This window comes from Sesamum indicum, linkage group LG10, assembly GCF_026168435.1.
Source record: "Sesamum indicum cultivar Baizhima isolate 11 linkage group LG10, ASM2616843v1, whole genome shotgun sequence".
NCBI classification, from domain to species: domain Eukaryota; kingdom Viridiplantae; phylum Streptophyta; class Magnoliopsida; order Lamiales; family Pedaliaceae; genus Sesamum; species Sesamum indicum.
Window position 1 is genome coordinate 8,948,547 of NC_142666.1, and position 13,286 is coordinate 8,961,832.

Sequence of the window (13,286 nt, forward strand, 5' to 3'; positions counted from 1 at the left end):
TGATATCTCTAACATACAATGTGAAACGGAGATTACAGGCATAATTATTATTAATTCAAATGATATGATGCGGGTTTTTGGTAAGATGATCGAGAAGAATCTCACTATGTAGTCCTTGGTGAGCTTTGGGGTTCGGCTCTCGTGACATCATATTCCTTTGTTTCACATGGGATTCACGAACATATACGTCATAAATGAAGAGTAGTAATCATTCCAAACTGAGAGTTTTGAAACTCCGAAGCTCACCAAGAATCTTCTGATCCACTAGTTGTTTGTATTAGCTAGTGCAATGGCATTGGATGGAGTACCGACAGTCGGTTTTGGATCTATGTTTTCTTTGCAAATGAAACGAGCCACAATGTTCGTACTAGGCTCCAGCACCAATTTCTCCCATGCTTCATTGGCATCTCCACCACGTCGAAGGAATACCTCTGTGGCATTCAACCGATGCATCTGCCACCGAATTCCTCCCTCATCCTCAAAATCTTTTCAACTTTGCAAGTATTCATCTTAATTTCATCATTAGCTGCCTTAAGAAGCTTATCCCTAACATCACCATTGACAAGACCCGCACTCCTGAAGAACTCATCCATCTCGGGGACCCCAATGGCACGCCTAATGCCATAATCATACTCACGAATTTTTGGGTAAAAAAATGTCTTACCCTCCTCCACCAATCCACTATCCACCCTTTTCGACACGTACGTAAGCAAGATCGGGATCGCCACTTCCATCCAGAGAAAGCAACACTCGTACTTGGAGAGAAACACAGTGTCGTCATTGACAAGTGCCTATATGAATGAATTGGACCCTTCAGCAATGATTGGCAACTGATTCTTTTGTATGATGGCATCAGTAGCCAACAATGCATGCTGCACAGTGAAATCCACCTTGGGATCAATGATTCCGAGCAAATGGTGTGGAACGCCGCGGCATTCCTCATTGCTCACGTTATTGGTTACTATGCTTAGGCCCTTGTACACCTGAATATTGTCCGAGTTGATGACCTCTGCCCTGAAACGGGTGGCCAGGTCTATCACCAGGAGCGATTTGCTTGTGCCAATGGCACCGAATACCACCACCACCTTATCCTTCCCTTGGTGCTTGTTCATCATGCCCCCAACTGAAAAGTTCGTCATGCTAGATTGTGCTGGCTTCCATGAGGAGATCGACATGCTATTTGGTAATTACTTTTAATGTTTTTAACAACTGTCAATTTCACCACACAAATAAAAAAAAGAAAAAGGCCATGTGTTAAAATTCTCTCAAACAAAACAAACAAGACATGTTCAAAATACAATCTACTATTTTAGAATATCTATCTATCATAGAGAGACAAGCCCTTTTCCATTCTTGGATTAAATTTTCTTATTCAAAAGGATTTGTTTGAAGAAAAACTTCAAACATTTGTGGACTCTAGAGAGAATCACGAACAAGTTCCATTCATGTGAATGAAATTACCTAGACAATTGTTGGAAACATGAAGAAACATAGGATGTGTAGGGGTGTATTTATACATACATACTTACGCACAATGTGGAACAAATCAAGCCATTCATAGTAATAAATTTAGCCTAACCCTATCCACTTACTATATAAAAATTCAAATAAATCATGAGCAAGGCTCTGTCCAAATTATTGTATTTTTTACTCTATTTAAAAAATAGGTAAAGAATCATTAATTATTGCGAAGCTGTCGTCAAAAGATAATACAAATACTAATCATAATTAACATGCCAAAATCTACACCGTGCAGGTAACATAAGAGATGCAATTAATCCATCGATAACTATTTTTTGTGAAAAAATTATTATTGGGATGTATAATGAGTAATTTTACTATATCGAATGAGTAAACAATTATGAGAAATTAAAAGATAATGCCGAAGTACTTAGTGGTTATCCATATCCTACGTAGGATTTGCTTTTGATTAAAATCGAGTGAGTTTAAGTATTCTCATTAATTCGTTAACCTACTATAGATGAAAAACCATATTTTATAATGAAAAAATCTAAATTAATTGAACGTTAATAAATCTTGTCTACAAATTTTATCTCTTATTTTGATTTACTGAAATTTAATTGGAGCAAATTCTGAATGTTAATTATACTATTCTTGTAATTGTTACTATATGCAATTGATTCATGTATTTGGACATTTTGTGGTCCATGATTAATATGAAAGTAATTAAGTTGCAGTATCCATTCATTGATGATACTCATTGCATCCATTTATTTTATTTTATTTTGTTTTAGTTTTGTAATAACGCTATTGTATGCAACAGTAAATCAATTTCCTGAATTATTTCACATGAATTCTTCATTATATGTTACAGGAATTAATCACACAACTTATTCCTCGTTAATATTCAAGAATATAACAATGATTAATATGCTTTTATAGATATCATAAACGTTAACATGCGATCACAATTCGTGTTAGTCGTCTTATATTAATATATTCGCATTATACATGTATTCATCAATCTCAAATATAATCGCGAACAATTTGATATAATTTTTCCCTATGCACATCTACAAGAAATACATATAATCCTATTTGCGACTAGTTAAAACTTGCCGATACATTTAGTACGATCAACAAAAGATGTAATCCATACTCAAACAAAATTAATACTCACTTCCATATGAGTATGATCAACGAAGGATGTAATCCGTACTCAAACTAAATTAATACTTACTTCCACATGATGCTTCTACATATGTACGAACAAAATTTATTTTCTCTTCTTACACCAATTAAACTAGTGTTCGAGCAGTTAGTATAAATTACTAAAATTATCAAAATTATAAATTTTGTTCATACATATGTATAAGCATCATATGGAAGTAAGTATAAATTTAGTTTGAGTACGGTTTACCTCCTTCGTTGATCATACTCATATGGAAGTGAGTATTAATTTAGTTTGAGTACTGTATAGTGGAAATCACAAGAAAAACCTATCCAACTGTTACAAAAATTGGAGTACCAAACTACTTAAGATTATTACAGGCCAATATACATCTTAAATGATAATAAAAAATGAAAGAAAAAATAAAATAATTAAATCAACAGTATAGTGATTAACAGGCTCAAAGTAGCCAGATCCAATATCTCGATAAAGGAATAGGGTCACAAGGCACCGTTTCCACAATGAACTGACTCACGATAACTCCACAAACCAAGAACCCAACCACAACTCCGATCACTCAGAATGCAGTATCACATGGTCACAAAGACCCCAACTCAATATTTCGCAAAGAACTTTGGTGTATGGTGAATTAGGTAAATAACTTGATTCATGTTTTAGCCGAAAGGGAGAATCCCCTATTTAAAGGGGTGAAAACTGTGGTAGAGAAGAAAAATCTTGGTGGCTTTCCTAAAGCCATTAGATTGGTTTAGGAAAGTGGCCATGGCTCCCGGAGTAGAGAAGGAAGAAAATCACAGAGAGAATTTGGCGAGGAGAGGAAGTAGATGGCGCAGAAAAAACAAAGAAGAAGGAAAGTGAGATTTAGGGTTACGGATGTGATATGAGTTGGTAGATAGGATGGGTCGGGTCACCGGGTCGGTTGTGGGCTGTCAAGTGGGCCAGGTAACTGTGCTGCCAAGGTTGGCCTTTTAATAAGTCATTGGGCTACAAATTATAACAAGTAGGGATTACATCTTTTGCTGATCGTACTAAATGTATCGACAAGCTTTAACTAGTTGCAAATAGGATTATTTTTGTTGATCATGCTAATCACACGGACATGAGCTTTAATTGGTATAAATAGGATTACTTAAATATTTCGTTGATCAAAGCATTGAATATTCATGCTTTCATACTAATTGTACCACCATGAATTTTAACTCAGAATATCAGTAGGAACATATAATTTTATTAATCCTACTAATTGTTCATATGTAAGAGGTACATATATATTTTGCTACTAAAAGCATCACATAATGGTTGTACCATAATTGTACGGACATTGATTTTAGACAGGATCAACATAATAACTTGTTTGGTAGACCACATTAATTGCACGTACACAATTTTTCACTTGATGATCATAATAAATAGATTGGACATGAATTTTTACTTGGTATAGATATGATCGCACAATACTATATTCAACTTTATTGATACAAACATCATTAATATATTCACATTTATAAGTAAGATAATTTGCAACTATTCTTGATCATATTAATTGTACTGACATGAGCTTTAAGTTTATATGAGTTGGTTTATATTTCAAAATAATTCTCAGGCAAAATTGCAAAATAGGTCCCGTAAGTATGGGGGTGTGGCAGAATTGGGATTGTAACTACAGGAGTGGCAATTTTATTCCTGTAAGTATTGATTTTTTGGTAATTTTGGTCCTTCCGACTAAAATTATCAAAAAACGCGGCGGAGAGATTTGGGGCTTAGGGTTCCGACATCCCCGTGCGCAAGTTCAACACGTAGGAGCTTGCGTGGGAAATGACGTGGTTTTAGGCGGGAAAATTAGGACAACTGGGCAAAAATTTCATAGTCAGCAGCACACATGGCCTGACACGTGGAAAAAAGTAATGATGTGGCAACAATGTAAAAAACTGAGGAGTTAAAAAACAAAGTTGGAACACAAATGCACTAAAAATTCACCCGCAAATTGCAATTCGCCAATATCGAAAGAACCCTAAAAACCTTTCTCTCAACTCCCACAAATAATTGATCGTCGATTGAGGAGAAAGAAACCCGATTGAAGTAATGCCACTTTAGAATCTTGAGTCTAACGATTTTCTTCAACCTCCGTACGGTAAATTTTCTATGTTTTCAAAAAATTTCGCTTTTAGCGTGAAATGTTGGATTTTTGTGGTCCCAAAAAATAAAAGTGGTCCATAGTGTTTTTGTTTCGAAATCTCCAACACTATGGTCCCATTGTGTTGTTATTGTCTTGAAAGGAACAATGGACGGATTTTTTTCCTGTCTGTCTGCTGAATATTTTATGTCGTCCATGTGCGTGTAAATGTGTTCATTTTCAGAAATTATGTGTAAATGTCTCCATTATGTTTTCTTTTTTTGTATGATTTTTTATGAATTTTTCTGTGGTTAAACTTTTTAACTTATTAACTTGTTCTGCTATGACTTGTTCTGTTTTGTTTTTTTGTATGAATTTTAACTTATTCTGTTTTATGTTTGTTTGTTTGTGTTCCTTTTGTTTTCTTTCAGATATTAATGACACTATGTTAGCAACCATTACATTACATTTTTGGGGGAATGTAATGTACAAATTTGATTATGAGGATGTTTATGAAATGTCTATTTCAAAACTGAATGAAATGGCTAGTGAGGTGGGTTATTTGGTAATAGGACATATTTCACAAAGCTTGGAGATGTGTATTACAAAGTAAATAATGATGATGTTTGTTTGATGTGTGTATTTGTATTGCTCCTAAAAAAGAAATCGTATATATGTCAAAGTTGATGGAAATGTTATGGGTAGTCAGGTTGGTGAATGTAGTACACAAACTCAGGAGCGTCGGTTAACTAAAGAGAGTGAAAATTTGAAAGAATCTGAATTCTTTCAAGATAGTGACTATGATTTGAGAAATGACGAGATGAATACTCCAAAAAGAGGAGACTGCATTGATGAAGAGGCTCTGGAAAAACAAATAGATAGAGAGGTTGAAGAAACTAATATGAAAGAAAAGAAAGAAACAAACAATGAACATGACAAGGGTAGCAACGAAGAGGGAGAAGAAGACCTGTCTGGGAGCGAGGATGGCTTTCAAAGTGAAAAAGGGTATGATGATGACGAAACAAGACAGCTAAATATTATTTTCAATCCTGTGGAACAATATGATTACTACCTTTGAATTAGGTATGATCTTCAGGACTAAATCTGAATTTAGAAATTCCATTCACAGTCATGCAATAAAATCAAGAAGGCATTTGAAATTCACCAAGAATGATAAGAACAAAATGTATGCTAGATGTGCTAAGGAAGATTGTCAGTGGAGGATAAATACAAACAAAGTGGCTGATGAATGCACATTTCAGATAAGAGAATGCAATTCCAATCACACTTGTGGAAGGGACTATCATGTTTAAAATTTAAAGTCAAACTGGCTTGAAGAGAAGTACATTAAAAAATTCAGAAGTGATTCAAAAATAAATGTCAAGGGTTTTAGGGTTGATGTCATTCAGGATTTAAGAGTCAACGTATCACTAGAACAAGCGTATAGAGCTAAAAGAAAGGCACTAAAATCAATAGAGGGTGCTCCTGAGGTACAGTATTCAATGATGCAAGATTATGCACATGAATTGCTGAAATCTAACCCAGCCTCCATTGTGTGGTAGGGTTAGATACTGATCAGAAATTCAATATATTTTATGTGTATTTTGGTGCCTTGAAAAATGGGGTTAATGGAGGGTGTAGACAGGTGGTAGGTGTTGATGGATGTCATTTAAATGGTCTTTTTTGGGGTGTTCTGTTAACAACAGTAGGCATTGATCTGAATAAAAATATTTATCCTGTTGCATATGTTATTGATGGAAAAGAAATGAGGGCTATTTGGGAGTGATTTTTAAGACTTCTGAAATCTAATTTGGGGGTGGTTAGAGATGATCAGTGGTGCTTCATATTTGATAAGCAAAAGGGGTTAGTTCAAGCATTTGAGGACGTGTTTCCTGCTTCAGATAATAGGTTTTGTGTAAGACATCTACATTCTAACTTGAAGAATGCAGGTTTCAGGGGTTTGGCATTTAAAAACTGTTTGTGGAAGGCTGCAATGGCTACTACCCATAATGAATTTAGATTGTGTATGAAACAAATGTCAGTACTTGATAAAACTGCTATAGAGTGGTTTGATGATAAACCCCCAACACAGTGGACTAGATCACACTTCACAACTGATATTAGATGTGATGTTTTATTGAATAGTTTTTGTGAAACATTTAACTCGAACATTTTGGAGGCTAGGGAGAAGCTTATTGTCACTATGCTTGAATGGATCAGAGAGTATTTAATGAGAAGATTGCAGGAGAACAGCGATAGGGCAAAACTGAAGTTGATTGGTGTTATATGTCCTAGGATTCTGAAAATTGTAGAGAAAAATATTGAAAAGTCCACAGATTGCATTCCCATAAAGGCTGATTCATCTCATCATCAATTAAACTGTTTTGATGGTTCACAACATTGAGTTGATTTGGACAAGAGAAGTTGTTCTTGTAGGAAATGGGATTTGAATGGCATCCTATGTAAACATGCTTGTAGTGCCATATTATGTAAAGATGATGATCCTATTATGTATGTGAATGAGTGCTATAGTGTGGCATCTTATAAGAAGGTTTACAAGACTGTAATTATACTTATGGTTGGTAGAGAATTGTGGACTGCTACACAATTCATCCATCTTTTGCCACCAATCTTTTGTAGAGGGGCTGGTAGGCCTCCAAAATCTAGAAAGAGGAAACCTGATGAGATAGTGTCAAAGTAGAAGAAAAATGGTAAGGGGAAACCGCAGAACAGGTTGAAAAGAGTGCAGAAAACTGTCAAGTGCAGCAAATGCGGTAAGGAGAAACACAATGCCCAAAAATTTCCATTGAAGAACCTGGACGAAGATACACAAGTCACTGATGCATTTAGTCAAGAAAAAGAGGCTCATGCAAGCAAGAAAAGAAGGGTAAGACTGAATACATAAATCTGATTTGTGTATGTTGATTTCATACTTATCTAAATCTGATTTTGTTGCAGGTTGAAAAGAAAGCAGGTGACAAGGACATTTTGACTAAAAATGCTGCGTTTCAGAGAGACAACTCTATGGTAAGAAACATCAGTATCCAATCCATTTTAAGTTGCCATTCATTATTACTTAATAACTTTTTTGCAGGATTCGAAGAATAAATTTCAGCTGACGAGATGACTAAAGCTGATGCATTTAAGTAGAACAAGTCTGTGGTAAGAAAACTTCAACACCCATACATTCCATTTTAATTATACATCATCTAATACTTGATATGGACTATCTTTTCAAGGCATGAAGGAAGAAGAGCTTTCAAGTACTGTAGTCCATCATACAGGCCAACAAACTGCAGCTTCAGTAAGTAATTCTCAAGTAATTTCAAGAATTTTGTTTATCATTCACTTATTCAGTTTATTTCATTCTCCTTATAGGTAATACCCAAACCATTCAAGCCACCTAGGTATAAACAAAAAGTTGCACACAAAAAACCATGGAAGTCCTCATACAAGTCTTCCACATCCCAACAAGAAGATGCAGCTCAAAGCTCTAGGCCACCTCCACTAACTCAACCAAGTCATGTGCAACCATCATTCCCAAAAGTTAATATTAGAGCTTTACCACGATGGATAGCGAGATAGGAGGTATTTCCAAAACAACCTTTACAACCAGAGACCAAATCTCTTCTGTCAATATGTACATTTTTGGAGAAGGATGGAAAGAAGTATGTTACATTATCACGATCGAACAATGTGTTATCACAATCAAAGGACAATGGACACAAAGGCAAGAAGACAGATGGGAGGAATTCACCTTTTGTTTAAGTACTTTTGTATTTTGATTGAAATATTTTTTGTTTGTAATCTCAAGGTACTTGAGAAACTTGAGGAATAAGTTGTGATTGCATATGTTATGAGTTAGGGGGTTCTGTGGACAGGTTGTTGTTGAAGAAATGTTGTAAATGGATGTTCATGTTTTTTGTGAAGACAGGCTGTAAATTGTGGACAGGATGTTGTAAATTGTTGATGTTAGTATGAAATGAATGTTCCTTATTGACATGTTGAAAATGGTGCAGAAATAAATGTTTTCATTTTCATTATAATGCTGAAAATTCCTTATATTGTTGAAAAAGGTGCAGATATGGCTGAAAAGGATGCGGAAATGTTGCTGGAAATTCATTATATTGTTGAAAAGGGTGGAGAAATGGCTGAAAATTTATTTTCATTTTTATTCTATTACTAAATTAATTAACAACTGCAATTTTAGGCTTTCAGTTTCATTCTTAAAATTTATTACCAGAATTCTTTATCAACATAACACAAAATGCACAAAAGCTTCAAATTTGAGGCTTTCAATTTCATTATCAAAACCACAAAATGCCATTACAATTCCTCCTTCTTATGTTTACTCATATCTAACAACATAATGTAAGTTCTTACAAATCTAGCAACCTAGAACAATTCATCGAACGATTCATCCAAAGACCACCATCCGTTTACCCATCCAAAAACCGACCAACACAAACCATGATGCCACCAAGAATCTTCCGATCCACTAGTTGTTTGCAGTAGCTACTTCAATGGCATTGGATGGAGTACCTACAGTTGGTTTCGGATCTATGTTTGCCACAATGTTCATACGAGGCTCCAGCACCAATTTGTCCCATGCTTCATTGGCATGTCCACCACGTCGAAGGTATACCTTTGTGGTGTTTAATCGATGGATCTGCCACTCGAATTCCTCCGTCATCCTCAAAATCTTTTCAAATTGAGGGCAAGCTAATTTGCAAGAGTTCGTCTTAATTTCATCAATAGCTGCCTTAAGAAGCTCAGCCATAGTTTCACCATCGACAAGACCCTCGCTCCGAAAGAACACCTCCATCTCGGGGACCCCAATGGCATGCCTAATCCCATAATCATAGTCACGAATTTTTGGGTCAAAAAATGCCATACCCTCCTCCACCAACCTACTATCCACCATCTGATCAACCCTTTTCAACACGTATGAATACAAAATCGGGATCGCCACATCCATCCAGATAAAGCAACATTAGAACTTGGAGAGAAACTCAGTGTCGTCATTGAGAAGTGCCTCTAAGAAGGAATTGGACCCTCCAGCAATGACTGACAGCCAAAAATGCATGATGCACAAAATCATGTACAGTGAAATCCACGTCGGGATCAATGATCCAAAGCAAATGGTGTGGCATGCCGCGACATTCTTCAATGCTAACCTTATTGGTTACTATTTAATGGCCCTTGTACACCTGAATTTTTTTCGAGTTAATGACCTCTGTCCCGAAACGGGTGGCTAGGTCTGTCGCCAGGCTTGATTTGCCTGTTCCAGTGGCATCCAACACCACCACCACTTACCTTCCCTTGGTGCTTGTTCGTCATGCCCCCAACTGAAAAGTTCGTCATGCTGGATTGTGTCGGCTTCCAGGAGGAGATCGACATTCTAATTGGTAATTACTTTTACTTTTTCTAACACCTGTCAATTTTATCACAAAAATAAAAAAAAAAGGAAAAAGGCCAAGTGTTAGAATTCTCTCCAACAAAATAAACAAAACATTGACCAAATACAATCTACAATTTTAGAGTATCTATCTATCATAGAGAGACAAGCCCTTTTCAATTCTTGGATTAAGTTCTATTCTTCAAAAGGATTTGTTTCAAGAAAAACTTCAAACATTTGTGGGCTCTAGAGAGAATTACGAACAAGTTTCACTGGTGTGAAAGAAATCACCTAGACAATTGTTTGAAACATGAAGAAACATAGGATGTGTAGGGGGGTATTTATACATACATACTTACACACTATGTGGAACAAATCAAGCCATGCATGGTAATAACTTCACCCCTAACCCTATCCACTTACTATATAACAAATCAAATAAATCATGAGCAAAGCTCTTTCCAAATTACTGTATTTTTTCCTATATTTATAAAATAGGAAAAGAATCATTAATTATTGCGAAGTTGTCGTCAAAAGATAATAAAAATACTAATCATAATTAAGATGTCAAAATCTACACCGTTCAGGTACCATAAGAGATGCAATAAATCCATCCATAATTATTTTTTGTAAAAAAATTATTCTTGGGATGGATAGTAAGTAATTTTACTATATCAAATGAGAAAAAAATTATGAGAAATTAAAATATAATGACGAAGTACTTAGTGATTTTCCATATCTTACGTAGGATTTGCTTTTGAGTAAAATCGAGTGAGTTTAAGTATTCTCATTAATTCGTCAACCTACTAATATGGAAAAAAACATATATTATAATAACAAAATCTATATTAATTGAACGTTAATAAATCTGGTCTACAGATTTTATCTCTTCTTTCGATATACTGAAATTTAATTGGAGCAAATTCAGAATGTTAATTATACTATTCTTGTAATTGTTACTATATCCAATTGATTCATGTATTTGGACATTTTGTGGTCCATGATTAATATGAAAGTAATTAAGTTGCAGTATTCATGCATTTATGATACTGATTGCATCCATTTATTTTATTTTATTTTGTTTTAGCTTTATAATAACGCTATTTCATTGGCATCTCCACCACGTCGAAGGAATACATTTGTGGCGTCCAATCGATGGATTTGCCACCCGAATTCCTCCCTCATCCTCAAAATCTTTTGAACTTAACGGCAAGCTAATTTGCAAGTGTGCATCTTAATTTCATCAATAGCTGCCTTAAGAAGCTTAGCCCTAGTTTCACCGTCGACAAGACCCTCACTCCTGAAGAACTCATCCATCTCGGGAACCCCAATGGCATGCCTAATCCCATAATCGTAGTCATGATTTTTTGGGTCAAAAAAGGCCTTACCCTCCTCCACAAACCCGGTATCCACCATTTGATCAACCCTTTTCGACACGTACGAATGCAAGACCGGGATCGCCACGTCCATCAAGAGAAAGCAACACTACTACTTGAAGGGAAACTCAGTATCGTCATTCACAAGTGCCTATATGAAGGAATTGGACCCTCTAGCAATGATTGGCAAGCGATTCTTTTGTACGATGGCATCAACAGCCAGCAACGAATGATGCACAAAATCATGTACAGTGAAATCCACCTCCGGATCAATGATTCCGAGCAAATGGTGTGGCACACCGCGGCATTCCTCATTGCTCACCTTATTCGATACTATGTCTAGGCCCTTGTAGACCTAAATTTTAATCGAGTTTATGACCTCTGCCCCTAGACGGGTGGCCAGGTCTATCGCCAGGCGAGATTTGCTTGTGCGAGTGACACCCAATACCACCACCACCTTAACCTTCCCTTGGTGCTTGATCATCATGCCCCCAACTGAAAAGTTCGTCATGCTGGATTGTGCTGACTTCCAGGAGGAGATCGCTATTCTAATTGGTAATTACTTTTACTTTTTTTAACACCAGTCAATTTCCTCACACAAATAAAAAAAAAAAGAAAAAGGCCACGTGTTAGAATTCTCTCAAAGAAAACAAGCAAAACATGTACCAAATACAATCTACAATTTTAGAATATCTATCTATCATAGAGAGACAAGCCCTTTTTAATTCTTGGATTAATTTCTCTTTTTCAAAAGGATTTGTTTCTAGAAAAACTTCAAACATTTGTGGGCTCTAGAGAGAATCACAAAAAAGTTTCATTGATGTCAAAGAAATTACCTAGACAATTGTTTGAAACATGAAGAAACATAGGATATGTAGGGGAGTATTGATACATACATACTTACACACAATGTGGAACAAATTAAGCCATGCATAGTAATAACTTCACCCCTAACCCTATCCACTTACTATATAACAATTGAAATAAATCATGAGCAAGGCTCTGTCCAAATTACTGTATTTTTTATTGTATTTACTTTATAGGAAAGAATTAGTAATTATTGCGAAGGTGGCGTCAAAACATAATACAAATACTAATCATAATTAAGATGTCAAAATCTACACCGTGTAGGTATCACAAGAGATGCAATAAATCCATCGATAATTAGTTTTTGTAAAAAAATTATTCTTGGGATGTATAATGAGTAATTTTACTATATCGAATGAGAAAAAAATTATGAAAACTTAAAAGATAATGACGAAGTAATTAGTAATTATCCATATCTTACGTAGGATTTGCTTTTGAGCAAAATCGAGTGAGTTTAAGTATTATCATTAATTCGTGAACCTACTATATATGAAACAACATATATTATAATGACAAAATCTTTATTAATTAAATGTTAATAAATCTGGTCTACAGATTTTATCTATTCTTTAGATTTACTGAAATTTAATTGGAGCAAATGCTTAATGTTAATTATAATATTCTTGTAATTGTTACTATATGCAATTGATTCATGTTTGGACATTTTGTGGTCCATAATTAATATGAAAGTAATTAAGTTGTAGTATCCATCCGTTGATGATACTGATTGCATCCATATATTTTATTTTATTTTGTTTTAGTTTTGTAATAACGCTATTGTATGCAGCAGTAAATCAGTTTCCTGAATTATTTTACATGAATTCTTCATTATATGTTACAGAAATTAATCACACGACTTATTCCTTGTTAATATTCAAGAAT

At 35.1% G+C, this 13,286-nt stretch overlaps 3 pseudogenes; all 3 read right to left on the reverse strand.

Moving 5' to 3' along the window:
- Positions 1–264: 264 nt before the first annotated feature.
- On the reverse strand, positions 265–1,139 carry LOC148786620 (adenylate isopentenyltransferase 5, chloroplastic pseudogene; annotated as a pseudogene).
- An 8,122-nt stretch (positions 1,140–9,261) lies between these two features.
- Positions 9,262–11,224, reverse strand: LOC105179172 (adenylate isopentenyltransferase 5, chloroplastic pseudogene; annotated as a pseudogene).
- Positions 11,225–11,250: 26 nt separating this feature from the next.
- LOC105179171 (adenylate isopentenyltransferase 5, chloroplastic pseudogene) lies at positions 11,251–12,048 on the reverse strand (annotated as a pseudogene).
- Positions 12,049–13,286: the final 1,238 nt, after the last annotated feature.